Source organism: Xylocopa sonorina, chromosome 2 (assembly GCF_050948175.1).
Source record: "Xylocopa sonorina isolate GNS202 chromosome 2, iyXylSono1_principal, whole genome shotgun sequence".
In the NCBI taxonomy this organism is placed as follows: Eukaryota; Metazoa; Arthropoda; class Insecta; order Hymenoptera; family Apidae; genus Xylocopa; species Xylocopa sonorina.
The window spans coordinates 1,645,147-1,666,174 of NC_135194.1; positions in this window are offsets into that span (position 1 = coordinate 1,645,147).

Here is a 21,028-nt window from a genome sequence, read left to right on the forward strand (position 1 = left end):
TGTAAATGCGACACTTCCTCGCTAGGAAATAGCGTTTGCAGATGTCTACGTACCGTAGCAATAGAGTTCTAATGCTTCTTAAAACGCGATATCGCATCTCATTTCTATGTTTCAAGGTAAGATATAATATGATTTGCGAAGTGTTATGTATTCCTCGTCTACACTTCAAATGAATGTAAATGCGACACTTCCTCGCTAGGAAGTAGCGTTTGCAGATGTCTACGTATCGAAGCAATAGAGTTCATATGATTCTTAAAGCGCGATATCGCATCTCATTTCTATGTTTCATGGTAAGATATAACATGATTTGCGAAGTGTTATGTATTCCTTGTCTACACTTCAAATGAATGTGAATGCGATACCTCCTCGCTAGGAAATAGCGTTTGCAGATGTCTACGTATCGAAGCAATAGAGTTCAAATGCTTCTCAAAACGAGATATTGCATCTCATATCTATGTTTCCTGATAAGATATAATATTCATTGCGAAGTGTTATGCATTCCTCGTCTACCATTCAAATGAATGTAAATGCGACACTTCCTTGCAAGGAAATAGCGTTTGCAGATGTCTACGTATCGTAGCAATAGAGTTCTTATGATTCTTAAAACGCGATATCGCATCTCATTTCTATGTTTCATGGTAAGATATAATATGATTTGCGAAGTATTGTGTATTCCTCGTCTGCACTTCAAATGAATGTGAATGCGACACTTCCTCGCTTGGAAATGGCGTTTGCAGATGTCTACGTATCGTAGCAATATATTTCTAATGCTTCTTAAAACGCGATATCGCATCTCATTTCAATGTTTCATGGTAAGATATAATATGATTTGCGAAGTGTCATGTACTCCACGTCTACACTTCAAATGAATGTAAATGCGACACTACCTTGCAAGGAAATAGCGTTTGCAGATGTCTACGTATCGTAGCAATAGTGTTCTAATGCTTCTTAAAACGCGATATCGTACCTCATTTCCATGTTTCATGGTAAGATATAATATGATTTGCGAAGTATCATGTATTCCTCGTCTACACTTCAAATGAATGTGAATGCGATACTTCCTCGCTAGGAAATAGCGTCTGCAGATGTCTAGGTATCGTAGCAATAGAGTTCTAATGCTTCTTAAAACGCGATATCGCATCTCATTTCTATGTTTCATGCTAAGATATAATATGATTTGCGAAGTGTGATGAATTCCTAGTCTACACTTCAAATGAATGTAAATGCGACACTTCCTTGCAAGGAAATAGCGATTGCAGATGTCTACGTCTCGTAGCAATAGAGTTCATATGTTCTTAAAACGCGATATCGCATCTCAATTCTATGTTTCATGGTAAGATATAACATGATTTGCGAAGTGTTATGTATTCCTTGTCTACACTTCAAATGAATGTGAATGCGATACTTCCTCGCTAGGAAATAGCGTTTGCAAATGTCTACCTATCGTAGCAATAGTGTTCTAATGCTTCCTAAACGCGATATCGCATCTCATTTCTAAGTTTCATGGTAAGATATTAAAGGATTTGCGAAGTATCATGTATTCCTCGTCTACACTTCAAATGAATGTAAATGCGACACTTCCTTGCTAGGAAATAGCGTCTGCAGATGTCTAGGTATCGTAGCAATATAGTTCTAATGCTTCTTAAAACGCGATATCGCATCTCATTTCTATGTTTCATGGTAAGATATAATATGATTTGCGAAGTATCATGTATTCCTCGTCTACACTTCAAATGAATGTAAATGCGACACTTCCTTGCTAGGAAAAAGCGTCTGCAGATGTCTAGGTATCGTAGCAATAGAGTTCTAATGCTTCTTAAAACGCGATATCGCATCTCACTTCTATGTTTCATGGTAAGATATAACATGATTTGCGAAGTGTTATGTATTCCTTGTCCTCACTTCAAATGAATGTGAATGCGATACCTCCTCGCTAGGAAATAGCGTTTGCAGATGTCTACGTATCGAAGCAATAGAGTTCAAATGCTTCTCAAAACGAGATATTGCATCTCATACCTATGTTTCCTGATAAGATATAATATTCATTGCGAAGTGTTATGCATTCCTCGTCTACCATTCAAATGAATGTAAATGCGACACTTCCTTGCAAGGAAATAGCGTTTGCAGATGTCTACGTATCGTAGCAATAGAGTTCTTATGATTCTTAAAACGCGATATCGCATCTCATTTCTATGTTTCATGGTAAGATATAATATGATTTGCGAAGTGTTATGTATTCCTCGTCTACACTTCAAATGAATGTGAATGCGATACCTCCTCGCTAGGAAATAGCGTTTGCAGATGTCTACGTATCGAAGCAATAGAGTTCAAATGCTTCTCAAAACGAGATATTGAATCTCATTTCTAGGTTTCATGGTAAGATATAACATGACTTGCGAAGTGTCATGTATTCCTCGTCTACACTTCAAATGAATGTGAATGCGACAATTCCTCGCTAGGAAATAGCGTTTGCAGATGTCTACGTACCGTAGCAATAGAGTTCTAATGCTCCTTAAAACGCGATATCGCATCTCATTTCTATGATTCAAGGTAAGATATAATATGATTTGCGAAGTGTTATGTATTCCTCGTCTACACTTCAAATGAAAGTAAATGCGACACTTCCTTGTAAGGGATTAGCGATTGCAGATGTCTACGTATCGTAGCAATAGAGTTCATATGATTCTTAAAACGCGATATCGCATCTCATTTCTAGGTTTCATGGTAAGATATAACATGACTTGCGAAGTGTCATGTATTCCTCGTCTACACTTCAAATGAATGTGAATGCGACACTTCCTTGCAAGGAAATAGCGATTGCAGATGTCTAGTGCGACACTTCCTTGCAAGGAAATAGCGATTGCAGATGTCTACGTCTCGTAGCAATAGAGTTCGTATGACTCTTAAAACGCGATATCGCATCTCATTTCTATGTTTCATGGTAAGATATAACATGATTTGCGAAGTGTTATGTATTCCTTGTCTACACTTCAAATGAATGTGAATGCGATACTTCCTCGCTAGGAAATAGCATTTGCAGATGTCTACGTATCGTAGCAATAGCTTTCAAATGCTTCTTAAAACGCAATATCGATTCTCATTTCTATGTTTCATGGTAAGATATAATATGATTTGCGAATTGTCACGTATTCCTCGCCTACACTTCAAGTGAATGTAAACGCGACACTTCCTTGCTAGGAAATAGCGTTTGCAGGTGTCTACGTATCGAAGCAATAGAGTTCAAATGCTTCTTAAAACGAGATATTGCATCTCATATCTATGTTTCCTGATAAGATATAATATTCATTGCGAAGTGTTATGCATTCCTCGTCTACGATTCAAATGAATGTAAATGCGACACTTCCTTGCAAGGAAATAGCGATTGCAGATGTCTACGTCTCGTAGCAATAGAGTTCATATGATCCTTAAAACGCGATATCGCATCTCATTTCTATGTTTCATGGTAAGATATAACATGATTTGCGAAGTGTTATGTATTCCTTGTCTACACTTCAAATGAATGTGAATGCGATACTTCCTCGCTAGGAAATAGCGTTTGCAGATGTCTACGTATCGTAGCAATAGCTTTCTAATGCTTCTTAAAACGCGATTTCGATTCTCATTTCTATGTTTCATGGTAAGATATAATATGATTTGCGAAGTGTTATGTATTCCTCGTCTACACTTCAAATGAATGTAAATGCGACACTTCCTTGCAAGGAAATAGCGATTGCAGATATGTACGTATCGTAGCAATAGAGTTCATAAGATTCTTAAAACGCGATATCGCATCTCATTTCTATGTTTCATGGTAAGATATAACATGATTTGCGAAGTGTTATGTATTCCTCGTCTACACTTCAAATGAAAGTAAATGTGACACTTCCTTGCAAGGAAATAGCGATTGCAGATGTCTAGGTATCGTAGCAATAGAGTTCATATGATTCTATAAACGCGATATCGCATCTCATTTCTAGGTTTCATGGTAAGATATAACATGACTTGCGAAATGTCATGTATTCCTCGTCTACACTTGAAATGAATGTGAATGCGACACTTCCTCGCTAGGAAATAGCGTTTGCAGATGTCTACGTACCGTAGCAATAGAGTTCTAATGCTTCTTAAAACGCGATATCGCATCTCATTTCTATGTTTCATGGTAAGATATAATATGATTTGCGAAGTGTTATGTATTCCTCGTCTACACTTCAAATGAATGTAAATGCGACACTTCCTTGCAAGGAAATAGCGACTGCAGATATCTACGTATCGTAGCAATAGAGTTCATATGATTCTTAAAACGCGATATCGCATCGCATTTCTATGTTTCATGGTAAGATATAACATGATTTGCGAAGTAACATGTATTCCTCGTCTACACTTCAAATGAATGTGAACGCGATACTTCCTCGCTAGGAAATAGCGTTTGCAGATGTCTACGTATCGTAGCAATAGCTTTCTAATGCTTCTTAAAACGCGATATCGAATCTCATTTCTATGTTTCATGGTAAGATATAATATGATTTGCGAAGTGTCATGTATTCCTCGTCTACACTTCAAATGAATGTAAATGCGACACTTCCTCGCTAGGAAATAGCGTTTGCAGATGTCTACGTATCGTAGCAATAGAGTTCATATGATTCTTAAAACTCGATATCGCATCTCATTTCTATGTTTCATGGTAAGATATAACATGATTTGCGAAGTGTTATGTATTCCTTGTCAACACTTCAAATGAATGTGAATGCGATACTTCCTCGCTAGGAACTAGCATTTGCAGATGTCTACGTATCGTAGCAATAGCTTTCTAATGCTTCTTAAAACGCGATATCGATTCTCATTTCTATGTTTCATGGTAAGATATAATATGATTTGCGAAGTATCATGTATTCCTCGTCTACACTTCAAATGAATGTAAATGCGACACTTCCTTGCTAGGAAATAGCGTCTGCAGATGTCTAGGTATCGTAGCAATAGAGTTCTAATGCTTCTTAAAACGCGATATCGCATCTCATTTCTAGGTTTCATGGTAAGATATAACATGACTTGCGAAGTGTCATGTATTCCTCGTCTACACTTGAAATGAATGTGAATGCCACACTTCCTCGCTAGGAAATAGCGATTGCAGATGTCTAGTGCGACACTTCCTTGCAAGGAAATAGCGATTGCAGATGTCTACGTCTCGTAGCAATAGAGTTCGTATGATACCTAAAACGCGATATCGCATCTCATTTCTACGTTTCATGGTAAGATATAACATGATTTGCGAAGTGTTATGTATTCCTTGTCTACACTTCAAATGAATGTGAATGCGATACTTCCTCGCTAGGAAATAGCATTAGCAGATGTCTACGTATCGTAGCAATAGCTTTCAAATGCTTCTTAAAACGCGATATCGATTCTCATTTCTATGTTTCATGGTAAGATATAATATGATTTGCGAAGTGTCACGTATTCCTCGCCTACACTTCAAGTGAATGTAAACGCGACACTTCCTTGCTAGGAAATAGCGTTTGCAGATGTCTACGTATCGAAGCAATAGAGTTCAAATGCTTCTTAAAACGAGATATTGCATCTCATATCTATGTTTCCTGATAAGATATAATATTCATTGCGAAGTGTTATGCACTCCTCGTCTACGATTCAAATGAATGTAAATGCGACACTTCCTTGCAAGGAAATAGCGATTGCAGATGTCTACGTCTCGTAGCAATAGAGTTCATATGATTCTTAAAACGCGATATCGCATCTCATTTCTATGTTTCATGGTAAGATATAACATGATTTGCGAAGTGTTATGTATTCCTTGTCTACACTTCAAATGAATGTGAATGCGATACTTCCTCGCTAGCAAATAGCGTTTGCAGATGTCTACGTATCGTAGCAATAGCTTTCTAATGCTTCTTAAAACGCGATTTCGATTCTCATTTCTATGTATCATGGTAAGATATAATATGATTTGCGAAGTGTTATGTATTCCTCGTCTACACTTCAAATGAATGTAAATGCGACACTTCCTTGCAAGGAAATAGCGATTGCAGATATGTACGTATCGTAGCAATAGAGTTCATATGATTCTTAAAACGCGATATCGCATCTGATTTCTATGTTTCATGGTAAGATATAACATGATTTGCGAAGTGTTATGTATTCCTCGTCTACACTTCAAATGAAAGTAAATGTGACACTTCCTTGCAAGGAAATAGCAATTGCAGATGTCTAGGTATCGTAGCAATATAGTTCTAATGCTTCTTAAAACGCGATATCGCATCTCATTTCTATGTTTCATGGTAAGATATAATATGATTTGCGAAGTATCATGTATTCCTCGTCTACACTTCAAATGAATGTAAATGCGACACTTCCTTGCTAGGAAATAGCGTCTGCAGATGTCTAGGTATCGTAGCAATAGAGTTCTAATGCTTCTTAAAACGCGATATCGCATCTCACTTCTATGTTTCATGGTAAGATATAACATGATTTGCGAAGTGTTATGTATTCCTTGTCCTCACTTCAAATGAATGTGAATGCGATACCTCCTCGCTAGGAAATAGCGTTTGCAGATGTCTACGTATCGAAGCAATAGAGTTCAAATGCTTCTCAAAACGAGATATTGCATCTCATACCTATGTTTCCAGATAAGATATAATATTCATTGCGAAGTGTTATGCATTCCTCGTCTACCATTCAAATGAATGTAAATGCGACACTTCCTTGCAAGGAAATAGCGTTTGCAGATGTCTACGTATCGTAGCAATAGAGTTCTTATGATTCTTAAAACGCGATATCGCATCTCATTTCTATGCTTCATGGTAAGATATAATATGATTTGCGAAGTGTTATGTATTCCTCGTCTACACTTCAAATGAATGTGAATGCGATACCTCCTCGCTAGGAAATAGCGTTTGCAGATGTCTACGTATCGAAGCAATAGAGTTCAAATGCTTCTCAAAACGAGATATTGCATCTCATTTCTAGGTTTCATGGTAAGATATAACATGACTTGCGAAGTGTCATGTATTCCTCGTCTACACTTCAAATGAATGTGAATGCGACACTTCCTCGCTAGGAAATAGCGTTTGCAGATGTCTACGTACCGTAGCAATAGAGTTCTAATGCTCCTTAAAACGCGATATCGCATCTCATTTCTATGATTCAAGGTAAGATATAATATGATTTGCGAAGTGTTATGTATTCCTCGTCTACACTTCAAATGAAAGTAAATGCGACACTTCCTTGTAAGGGAATAGCGATTGCAGATGTCTACGTATCGTAGCAATAGAGTTCATATGATTCTTAAAACGCGATATCGCATCTCATTTCTAGGTTTCATGGTAAGATATAACATGACTTGCGAAGTGTCATGTATTCCTCGTCTACACTTCAAATGAATGTGAATGCGACACTTCCTTGCAAGGAAATAGCGATTGCAGATGTCTAGTGCGACACTTCCTTGCAAGGAAATAGCGATTGCAGATGTCTACGTCTCGTAGCAATAGAGTTCGTATGATTCTTAAAACGCGATATCGCATCTCATTTCTATGTTTCATGGTAAGATATAACATGATTTGCGAAGTGTTATGTATTCCTTGTCTACACTTCAAATGAATGTGAATGCGATACTTCCTCGCTAGGAAATAGCATTTGCAGATGTCTACGTATCGTAGCAATTGCTTTCAAATGCTTCTTAAAACGCGATATCGATTCTCATTTCTATGTTTCATGGTAAGATATAATATGATTTGCGAAGTGTCACGTATTCCTCGCCTACACTTCAAGTGAATGTAAACGCGACACTTCCTTGCTAGGAAATAGCGTTTGCAGGTGTCTACGTATCGAAGCAATAGAGTTCAAATGCTTCTTAAAACGAGATATTGCATCTCATATCTATGTTTCCTGATAAGATATAATATTCATTGCGAAGTGTTATGCATTCCTCGTCTACGATTCAAATGAATGTAAATGCGACACTTCCTTGCAAGGAAATAGCGATTGCAGATGTCTACGTCTCGTAGCAATAGAGTTCATATGATTCTTAAAACGCGATATCGCATCTCATTTCTATGTTTCATGGTAAGATATAACATGATTTGCGAAGTGTTATGTATTCCTTGTCTACACTTCAAATGAATGTGAATGCGATACTTCCTCGCTAGGAAATAGCGTTTGCAGATGTCTACGTATCGTAGCAATAGCTTTCTAATGCTTCTTAAAACGCGATTTCGATTCTCATTTCTATGTTTCATGGTAAGATATAATATGATTTGCGAAGTGTTATGTATTCCTCGTCTACACTTCAAATGAATGTAAATGCGACACTACCTTGCAAGGAAATAGCGATTGCAGATATGTACGTATCGTAGCAATAGAGTTCATAAGATTCTTAAAACGCGATATCGCATCTCATTTCTATGTTTCATGGTAAGATATAACATGATTTGCGAAGTGTTATGTATTCCTCGTCTACACTTCAAATGAAAGTAAATGTGACACTTCCTTGCAAGGAAATAGCGATTGCAGATGTCTAGGTATCGTAGCAATAGAGTTCATATGATTCTTAAAACGCGATATCGCATCTCATTTCTAGGTTTCATGGTAAGATATAACATGACTTGCGAAATGTCATGTATTCCTCGTCTACACTTGAAATGAATGTGAATGCGACACTTCCTCGCTAGGAAATAGCGTTTGCAGATGTCTACGTACCGTAGCAATAGAGTTCTAATGCTTCTTAAAACGCGATATCGCATCTCATTTCTATGTTTCATGGTAAGATATAATATGATTTGCGAAGTGTTATGTATTCCTCGTCTACACTTCAAATGAATGTAAATGCGACACTTCCTTGCAAGGAAATAGCGATTGCAGATATCTACGTACCGTAGCAATAGAGTTCATATGATTCTTAAAACGCGATATCGCATCGCATTTCTATGTTTCATGGTAAGATATAATATGATTTGCGAAGTATCATGTATTCCTCGTCTACACTTCAAATGAATGTAAATGCGACACTTCCTTGCTAGGAAATAGCGTCTGCAGATGTCTAGGTATCGTAGCAATAGAGTTCTAATGCTTCTTAAAACGCGATATCGCATCTCATTTCTAGGTTTCATGGTAAGATATAACATGACTTGCGAAGTGTCATGTATTCCTCGTCTACACTTGAAATGAATGTGAATGCGACACTTCCTCGCTAGGAAATAGCGATTGCAGATGTCTAGTGCGACACTTCCTTGCAAGGAAATAGCGATTGCAGATGTCTACGTCTCGTAGCAATAGAGTTCGTATGATTCTTAAAACGCGATATCGCATCTCATTTCTACGTTTCATGGTAAGATATAACATGATTTGCGAAGTGTTATGTATTCCTTGTCTACACTTCAAATGAATGTGAATGCGATACTTTCTCGCTAGGAAATAGCATTTGCAGATGTCTACGTATCGTAGCAATAGCTTTCAAATGCTTCTTAAAACGCGATATCGATTCTCATTTCTATGTTTCATGGTAAGATATAATATGATTTGCGAAGTGTCACGTATTCCTCGCCTACACTTCAAGTGAATGTAAACGCGATACTTCCTTGCTAGGAAATAGCGTTTGCAGATGTCTACGTATCGAAGCAATAGAGTTCAAATGCTTCTTAAAACGAGATATTGCATCTCATATCTATGTTTCCTGATAAGATATAATATTCATTGCGAAGTGTTATGCATTCCTCGTCTACGATTCAAATGAATGTAAGTGCGACACTTCCTTGCAAGGAAATAGCGATTGCAGATGTCTACGTCTCGTAGCAATAGAGTTCATATGATTCTTAAAACGCGATATCGCATCTCATTTCTATGTTTCATGGTAAGATATAACATGATTTGCGAAGTGTTATGTATTCCTTGTCTACACTTCAAATGAATGTGAATGCGATACTTCCTCGCTAGCAAATAGCGTTTGCAGATGTCTACGTATCGTAGCAATAGCTTTCTAATGCTTCTTAAAACGCGATTTCGATTCTCATTTCTATGTTTCATGGTAAGATATAATATGATTTGCGAAGTGTTATGTATTCCTCGTCTACACTTCAAATGAATGTAAATGCGACACTTCCTTGCAAGGAAATAGCGATTACAGATATGTACGTATCGTAGCAATAGAGTTCATATGATTCTTAAAACGCGATATCGCATCTCATTTCTATGTTTCATGGTAAGATATAACATGATTTGCGAAGTATCATGTATTCCTCGTCTACACTTCAAATGAATGTAAATGCGACAGTTCCTTGCTAGGAAATAGCGTCTGCAGATGTCTAGGTATCGTAGCAATAGAGTTCTAATGCTTCTTAAAACGCGATATCGCATCTCATTTCTATGTTTCATGGTAAGATATAATATGATTTGCGAAGTGTTATGTATTCCTCGTCTACACTTCAAATGAATGTAGATGCGACACTTCCTTGCAAGGAAATAGCGACTGCAGATGTCTACGTCTCGTAGCAATAGAGTTCATATGATTCTTAGAACGCGATATCGCATCTCATTTCTATGTTTCATGGTAAGATATAACATGATTTGCGAAGTGTTATGTATTCCTTGTCTACACTTCAAATGAATGTGAATGCGATACTTCCTCGCTAGGAAATAGCGTTTGCGGATGTCTACGTATTGTAGCAATAGCTTTCTAATGCTTCTTAAAACGCGATGTCGAATCTCATTTCTATGTTTCATGGTAAGATATAATATGATTTGCGAAGTGTCATGTATTCCACGTCTACACTTCAAATGAATGTAAATGCGACACTTCCTTGCAAGGAAATATCGATTGCAGATGTCTACGTCTCGTAGCAATAGAGTTCTTATGATGCTTAAAACGCGATATCGCATCTCATTTCTATGTTTCATGGTAAGATATAATATGATTTGCGAAGTGTTATGTACTCCTCGTCTACACATCAACTAAATGTAAATGCGCACTTCCTTGCAAGGAAATAGCGTTTGCAGATGTCAACGTATCGTAGCAATAGAGTTCTTATGATTCTTAAAACGCGATATCGCATCTCATTTCTATGTTTCATGGTAAAATATAATATGATTTGAGAAGTGTTATGTATTCCTCGTCTACACTTCAAATGAATGTAAATGCGACACTTCCTTGTAAGGAAATAGCGATTGCAGATGTCTACGTCTCGTAGCAATAGAGTTCATATGATTCTTAAAACGCGATATCGCATCTCATTTCTATGTTTCATTGTAAGATATGACATGATTTGCGAAGTGTTATGTATTCCTTGTCTACACTTCAAATGAATGTGAATGCGATACTTCCTCGCTAGGAAATAGCGTTTGCAGATGTCTACGTATTGTAGCAATAGCTATCTAATGCTTCTTAAAACGCGATGTCGAATCTCATTTCTATGTGTCATGGTAAGATACAATATGATTTGCGAAGTATCATGTATTTCTCGTCTACCCTTCAGGTGAATGTAAATGCGACACTTCCTTGCTAGGAAATAGCTTCTGCAGATGTCTACGCATCGAAGCAATTGAGTTCAAATGCTTCTTAAAACGAGATATTGCATCTCATATCTATGTTTCCTGATAAGATATAATATTCATATCGAAGTGTTATGCATTCCTCGTCTACGATTCAAATGAATGTAAATGCGGCACTTCCTTGCAAGGAAATAGCGTTTGCAGATGTCTACGTATTGTAGCAATAGAGTTCTTATGATTCTTAAAACGCGATATCGCATCTCATTTCTATGTTTCATGGTAAGATATAATATGATTTGCGAAGTATCATGTATTCCTCGTCTACACTTCAAATGAATGTAAATGCGTCACTTCCTTGCTAGGAAATAGCGTCTGCAGATGTCTAGGTATCGTAGCAATAGAGTTCATATGATTCTTAAAACGCGATATCGCATCTCATTTCTATGTTTCATGGTAAGAAATAACATGATTTGCGAAGTGTTATGTATTCCTTGTCTACGATTCAAATGAATGTAAATGCGACACTTCCTTGCAAGGAAATAGCGTTTGCAGATGTCTACGTATCGTAGCAATAGAGTTCTACTGCTTCTTAAAACGCGATATCGCATCTCAATTCTATGTTTCATGGTAAGATATAATATGATTTGCGAAGTATTATGTATTCCTCGTCTACACTTCAAATGAATGTAAATGCGACACTTCCTTGCTAGGAAATAGCGTTTGCAGATGTCTACGTATCGAAGCAATAGAGTTCAAATGCTTCTTAAAACGAGATATCGCTTCTCATTTCTATGTTTCATGGTAAGGTATAATATGATTTGCGAAGTGTTATGTATTCCTCGTCTACACTTCAAATGAATGTAAATGCGACACTTCCTTGCAAGGAAATAGTGTTTGCAGATGTCTACGTATCGAAGCAATAGAGTTCAAATGCTTCTTAAAACGAGATATTGCATCTCATATCTATGTTTCATGGTAAGATATAATATGATTTGCGAAGTATCATGTATTCCTCGCCTACACTTCAAATGAATGTAAATGCGACACTTCCTTGCTAGGAAATAGCGTCTGCAGATGTCTAGGTATCGTAGCAATAGAGTTCTAATGATTCTTAAAACGCGATATCGCATCTCAATTCTATGTTTCATGGTAAGATATAATATGATTTGCGAAAAGTTTATGTATTCCTCGTCTACACTTCAAATGAATGTAAATGCGACACTTCCTTGGAAGGAAATAGCGATTGCAGATGTCTACGTCTCGTAGCAATAGAGTTCATATGATTCTTAAAACGCGATATCGCATCTCATTTCTATGTTTCATGGTAAGATATAACATGATTTGCGAAGTGTTATGTATTGCTTGTCTACGATTCAAATGAATGTAAATGCGACACTTCCTTGCAAGGAAATAGCGTTTGCAGATGTCTACGTATCGTAGCAATAGAGTTCCTCTGATTCTTAAAACGCGATATCGCATCTCATTTCTATGTTTCATGGTAAGATATAATATGATTTGCGAAGTGTTATGTATTCATCGTCTACACTTCAAATGAATGTAAATGCGACACTTCTTTGCAAGGAAATAGCGTTTGCAGATGTCTACGTATCGTAGCAATAGTGTTCCTATGATTCTTAAAACGCGATATCGCATCTCATTTCTATGTTTCATGGTAAGATATAATATGATTTGCGAAGTGTTATGTATTCCTCGTCTACACTTCAAATGAATGTAAATGCGACACTTCCTTGCAAGGAAATAGTGTTTGCAGATGTCTACGTATCGAAGCAATAGAGTTCAAATGCTTCTTAAAACGAGATATTGCATCTCATATCTATGTTTCATGATAAGATATAATATTCATTTCGAAGTGTTTTGCATTCCTCGTCTACGATTCAAATGAATGTAAATGCGACACTTCCTTGCAAGGAAATAGCGTTTGCAGATGTCTACGTATCGTAGCAATAGAGTTCTTATGATTCTTAAAACGCGATATCGCATCTCATTTCTATGTTTCATGGTAAGATATAATATGATTTGCAAAGTATCATGTATTCCTCGTCTACACTTCAAATGAATGTGAATGCGATACTTCCTCGCTAGGAAATAGCGTTTGCAGATGTCTACGTATCGTAGCAATAGCTTTCTAATGCTTCTTAAAACGCGATATCGATTCTCATTTCTATGTTTCATGGTAAGATATAATATGATTTGCGAAGTGTCACGTATTCCTCGCCTACACTTCAAATGAATGTAAATGCGACACTTCCTGGCTAGGAAATAGCGTTTGCAGATATCTACGTATCGAAGCAATAGAGTTCAAATGCTTCTTAAAACGAGATATTGCATCTCATATCTATGTTTCCTGATAAGATATAATATACATTTCGAAGTGTTATGCATTCCTCGTCTACGATTCAAATGAATATAAATGCGACACTTCCTTGCAAGTAAATAGCGTTTGCAGATGTCTACGTATCGTAGCAATAGGGTCCTTATGATTCTTAAAATGCGATATCGCATCTCATTTCTATGTTTCATGGTAAGATATAATATGATTTGCGAAGTATCATGTATTCCTCGCCTACACTTCAAATGAATGTAAATGCGACACTTCCTTGCTAGGAAATAGCGTCTGCAGATGTCTAGGTATCGTAGCAATAGAGTTCTAATGCTTCTTAAAACGCGATATCGCATCTCATTTCTATGTTTCATGGTAAAATATAATATGATTTGCGAAGTGTTATGTATTCCTCGTCTACACTTCAAATGAATGTAAATGCGACACTTCCTTGCAAGGAAATAGCGATTGCAGATGTCTACGTCTCGTAGCAATAGAGTTCAAATGCTTCTTAAAACGCGATATCGCATCTCATTTCTATGTTTCATGGTAAGATATAATATGATTTGCGAAGTGTTATGTATTCCTCGTCTACACTTCAAATGAATGTAAATGCGACACTTCCTTGGAAGGAAATAGCGTTTGCAGATGTCTAGGTATCGTAGCAATAGAGTTCTTATGATTCTTAAAACGCGATATCGCATCTCATTTCTAAGTTTCATGGTAAGATATAATATGATTTGCGAAGTATCATGTATTCCTCGTCTACACTTCAAATGAATGTAAATGCGACACTTCCTTGCTAGGAAATAGCGTCTGCAGATGTCTAGGTATCGTAGCAATAGAGTTCTAATGATTCTTAAAACGCGATATCGCATCTCAATTCTATGTTTCATGGTAAGATATAATATGATTTGCGAAGTGTTATGTATTCCTCGTCTACACTTCAAATGAATGTAAATGCGACACTTCCTTGCAAGGAAATAGCGATTACAGATATGTACGTATCGTAGCAATAGAGTTCATATGATTCTTAAAACGCGATATCGCATCTCATTTCTATGTTTCATGGTAAGATATAACATGATTTGCGAAGTATCATGTATTCCTCGTCTACACTTCAAATGAATGTAAATGCGACAGTTCCTTGCTAGGAAATAGCGTCTGCAGATGTCTAGGTATCGTAGCAATAGAGTTCTAATGCTTCTTAAAACGCGATATCGCATCTCATTTCTATGTTTCATGGTAAGATATAATATGATTTGCGAAGTGTTATGTATTCCTCGTCTACACTTCAAATGAATGTAGATGCGACACTTCCTTGCAAGGAAATAGCGACTGCAGATGTCTACGTCTCGTAGCAATAGAGTTCATATGATTCTTAGAACGCGATATCGCATCTCATTTCTATGTTTCATGGTAAGATATAACATGATTTGCGAAGTGTTATGTATTCCTTGTCTACACTTCAAATGAATGTGAATGCGATACTTCCTCGCTAGGAAATAGCGTTTGCAGATGTCTACGTATTGTAGCAATAGCTTTCTAATGCTTCTTAAAACGCGATGTCGAATCTCATTTCTATGTTTCATGGTAAGATATAATATGATTTGCGAAGTGTCATGTATTCCACGTCTACACTTCAAATGAATGTAAATGCGACACTTCCTTGCAAGGAAATATCGATTGCAGATGTCTACGTCTCGTAGCAATAGAGTTCTTATGATGCTTAAAACGCGATATCGCATCTCATTTCTATGTTTCATGGTAAGATATAATATGATTTGCGAAGTGTTATGTACTCCTCGTCTACACATCAACTAAATGTAAATGCGCACTTCCTTGCAAGGAAATAGCGTTTGCAGATGTCAACGTATCGTAGCAATAGAGTTCTTATGATTCTTAAAACGCGATATCGCATCTCATTTCTATGTTTCATGGTAAAATATAATATGATTTGAGAAGTGTTATGTATTCCTCGTCTACACTTCAAATGAATGTAAATGCGACACTTCCTTGTAAGGAAATAGCGATTGCAGATGTCTACGTCTCGTAGCAATAGAGTTCATATGATTCTTAAAACGCGATATCGCATCTCATTTCTATGTTTCATTGTAAGATATGACATGATTTGCGAAGTGTTATGTATTCCTTGTCTACACTTCAAATGAATGTGAATGCGATACTTCCTCGCTAGGAAATAGCGTTTGCAGATGTCTACGTATTGTAGCAATAGCTATCTAATGCTTCTTAAAACGCGATGTCGAATCTCATTTCTATGTGTCATGGTAAGATACAATATGATTTGCGAAGTATCATGTATTTCTCGTCTACCCTTCAGGTGAATGTAAATGCGACACTTCCTTGCTAGGAAATAGCTTCTGCAGATGTCTACGCATCGAAGCAATTGAGTTCAAATGCTTCTTAAAACGAGATATTGCATCTCATATCTATGTTTCCTGATAAGATATAATATTCATATCGAAGTGTTATGCATTCCTCGTCTACGATTCAAATGAATGTAAATGCGGCACTTCCTTGCAAGGAAATAGCGTTTGCAGATGTCTACGTATTGTAGCAATAGAGTTCTTATGATTCTTAAAACGCGATATCGCATCTCATTTCTATGTTTCATGGTAAGATATAATATGATTTGCGAAGTATCATGTATTCCTCGTCTACACTTCAAATGAATGTAAATGCGTCACTTCCTTGCTAGGAAATAGCGTCTGCAGATGTCTAGGTATCGTAGCAATAGAGTTCATATGATTCTTAAAACGCGATATCGCATCTCATTTCTATGTTTCATGGTAAGAAATAACATGATTTGCGAAGTGTTATGTATTCCTTGTCTACGATTCAAATGAATGTAAATGCGACACTTCCTTGCAAGGAAATAGCGTTTGCAGATGTCTACGTATCGTAGCAATAGAGTTCTACTGCTTCTTAAAACGCGATATCGCATCTCAATTCTATGTTTCATGGTAAGATATAATATGATTTGCGAAGTATTATGTATTCCTCGTCTACACTTCAAATGAATGTAAATGCGACACTTCCTTGCTAGGAAATAGCGTTTGCAGATGTCTACGTATCGAAGCAATAGAGTTCAAATGCTTCTTAAAACGAGATATCGCTTCTCATTTCTATGTTTCATGGTAAGGTATAATATGATTTGCGAAGTGTTATGTATTCCTCGTCTACACTTCAAATGAATGTAAATGCGACACTTCCTTGCAAGGAAATAGTGTTTGCAGATGTCTACGTATCGAAGCAATAGAGTTCAAATGCTTCTTAAAACGAGATATTGCATCTCATATCTATGTTTCATGGTAAGATATAATATGATTTGCGAAGTATCATGTATTCCTCGCCTACACTTCAAATGAATGTAAATGCGACACTTCCTTGCTAGGAAATAGCGTCTGCAGATGTCTAGGTATCGTAGCAATAGAGTTCTAATGCTTCTTAAAACGCGATATCGCATCTCATTTCTATGTTTCATGGTAAAATATAATATGATTTGCGAAGTGTTATGTATTCCTCGTCTACACTTCAAATGAATGTAAATGCGACACTTCCTTGCAAGGAAATAGCGATTGCAGATGTCTACGTCTCGTATCAATAGAGTTCAAATGCTTCTTAAAACGCGATATCGCATCTCATTTCTATGTTTCATGGTAAGATATAATATGATTTGCGAAGTGTTATGTATTCCTCGTCTACACTTCAAATGAATGTAAATGCGACACTTCCTTGGAAGGAAATAGCGTTTGCAGATGTCTAGGTATCGTAGCAATAGAGTTCTTATGATTCTTAAAACGCGATATCGCATCTCATTTCTAAGTTTCATGGTAAGATATAATATGATTTGCGAAGTATCATGTATTCCTCGTCTACACTTCAAATGAATGTAAATGCGACACTTCCTTGCTAGGAAATAGCGTCTGCAGATGTCTAGGTATCGTAGCAATAGAGTTCTAATGATTCTTAAAACGCGATATCGCATCTCAATTCTATGTTTCATGGTAAGATATAATATGATTTGCGAAGAGTTATGTATTCCTCGTCTACACTTCAAATGAATGTAAATGCGACACTTCCTTGGAAGGAAATAGCGATTGCAGATGTCTACGTCTCGTAGCAATAGAGTTCATATGATTCTTAAAACGCGATATCGCATCTCATTTCTATGTTTCATGGTAAGATATAACATGATTTGCGAAGTGTTATGTATTGCTTGTCTACGATTCAAATGAATGTAAATGCGACACTTCCTTGCAAGGAAATAGCGTTTGCAGATGTCTACGTATCGTAGCAATAGAGTTCCTCTGATTCTTAAAACGCGATATCGCATCTCATTTCTATGTTTCATGGTAAGATATAATATGATTTGCGAAGTGTTATGTATTCCTCGTCTACACTTCAAATGAATGTAAATGCGACACTTCCTTGGAAGGAAATAGCGTTTGCAGATGTCTAGGTATCGTAGCAATAGAGTTCTTATGATTCTTAAAACGCGATATCGCATCTCATTTCTATGTTTCATGGTAAGATATAATATGATTTGCGAAGTATCATGTATTCCTCGTCTACACTTCAAATGAATGTAAATGCGTCACTTCCTTGCTAGGAAATAGCGTCTGCAGATGTCTAGGTATCGTAGCAATAGAGTTCATATGATTCTTAAAACGCGATATCGCATCTCATTTCTATGTTTCATGGTAAGAAATAACATGATTTGCGAAGTGTTATGTATTCCTTGTCTACGATTCAAATGAATGTAAATGCGACACTTCCTTGCAAGGAAATAGCGTTTGCAGATGTCTACGTATCGTAGCAATAGAGTTCTACTGCTTCTTAAAACGCGATATCGCATCTCAATTCTATGTTTCATGGTAAGATATAATATGATTTGCGAAGTATTATGTATTCCTCGTCTACACTTCAAATGAATGTAAATGCGACACTTCCTTGCTAGGAAATAGCGTTTGCAGATGTCTACGTATCGAAGCAATAGAGTTCAAATGCTTCTTAAAACGAGATATCGCTTCTCATTTCTATGTTTCATGGTAAGGTATAATATGATTTGCGAAGTGTTATGTATTCCTCGTCTACACTTCAAATGAATGTAAATGCGACACTTCCTTGCAAGGAAATAGTGTTTGCAGATGTCTACGTATCGAAGCAATAGAGTTCAAATGCTTCTTAAAACGAGATATTGCATCTCATATCTATGTTTCATGGTAAGATATAATATGATTTGCGAAGTATCATGTATTCCTCGCCTACACTTCAAATGAATGTAAATGCGACACTTCCTTGCTAGGAAATAGCGTCTGCAGATGTCTAGGTATCGTAGCAATAGAGTTCTAATGCTTCTTAAAACGCGATATCGCATCTCATTTCTATGTTTCATGGTAAAATATAATATGATTTGCGAAGTGTTATGTATTCCTCGTCTACACTTCAAATGAATGTAAATGCGACACTTCCTTGCAAGGAAATAGCGATTGCAGATGTCTACGTCTCGTATCAATAGAGTTCAAATGCTTCTTAAAACGCGATATCGCATCTCATTTCTATGTTTCATGGTAAGATATAATATGATTTGCGAAGTGTTATGTATTCCTCGTCTACACTTCAAATGAATGTAAATGCGACACTTCCTTGGAAGGAAATAGCGTTTGCAGATGTCTAGGTATCGTAGCAATAGAGTTCTTATGATTCTTAAAACGCGATATCGCATCTCATTTCTAAGTTTCATGGTAAGATATAATATGATTTGCGAAGTATCATGTATTCCTCGTCTACACTTCAAATGAATGTAAATGCGACACTTCCTTGCTAGGAAATAGCGTCTGCAGATGTCTAGGTATCGTAGCAATAGAGTTCTAATGATTCTTAAAACGCGATATCGCATCTCAATTCTATGTTTCATGGTAAGATATAATATGATTTGCGAAGAGTTATGTATTCCTCGTCTACACTTCAAATGAATGTAAATGCGACACTTCCTTGGAAGGAAATAGCGATTGCAGATGTCTACGTCTCGTAGCAATAGAGTTCATATGATTCTTAAAACGCGATATCGCATCTCATTTCTATGTTTCATGGTAAGATATAACATGATTTGCGAAGTGTTATGTATTGCTTGTCTACGATTCAAATGAATGTAAATGCGACACTTCCTTGCAAGGAAATAGCGTTTGCAGATGTCTACGTATCGTAGCAATAGAGTTCCTCTGATTCTTAAAACGCGATATCGCATCTCATTTCTATGTTTCATGGTAAGATATAATATGATTTGCGAAGTGTTATGTATTCATCGTCTACACTTCAAATGAATGTAAATGCGACACTTTTTTGCAAGGAAATAGCGTTTGCAGATGTCTACGTATCGTAGCAATAGTGTTCCTATGATTCTTAAAACGCGATATCGCATCTCATTTCTATGTTTCATGGTAAGATATAATATGATTTGCGAAGTGTTATGTATTCCTCGTCTACACTTCAAATGAATGTAAATGCGACACTTCCTTGCAAGGAAATAGTGTTTGCAGATGTCTACGTATCGAAGCAATAGAGTTCAAATGCTTCTTAAAACGAGATATTGCATCTCATATCTATGTTTCATGATAAGATATAATATTCATTTCGAAGTGTTTTGCATTCCTCGTCTACGATTCAAATGAATGTAAATGCGACACTTCCTTGCAAGGAAATAGCGTTTGCAGATGTCTACGTATCGTAGCAATAGAGTTCTTATGATTCTTAAAACGCGATATCGCATCTCATTTCTATGTTTCATGGTAAGATATAATATGATTTGCAAAGTATCATGTATTCCTCGTCTACACTTCAAATGAATGTGAATGCGATACTTCCTCGCTAGGAAATAGCGTTTGCAGATGTCTACGTATCGTAGCAATAGCTTTCTAATGCTTCTTAAAACGCGATATCGATTCTCATTTCTATGTTTCATGGTAAGATATAATATGATTTGCGAAGTGTCACGTATTCCTCGCCTACACTTCAAATGAATGTAAATGCGACACTTCCTGGCTAGGAAATAGCGTTTGCAGATATCTACGTATCGAAGCAATAGAGTTCAAATGCTTCTTAAAACGAGATATTGCATCTCATATCTATGTTTCCTGATAAGATATAATATACATTTCGAAGTGTTATGCATTC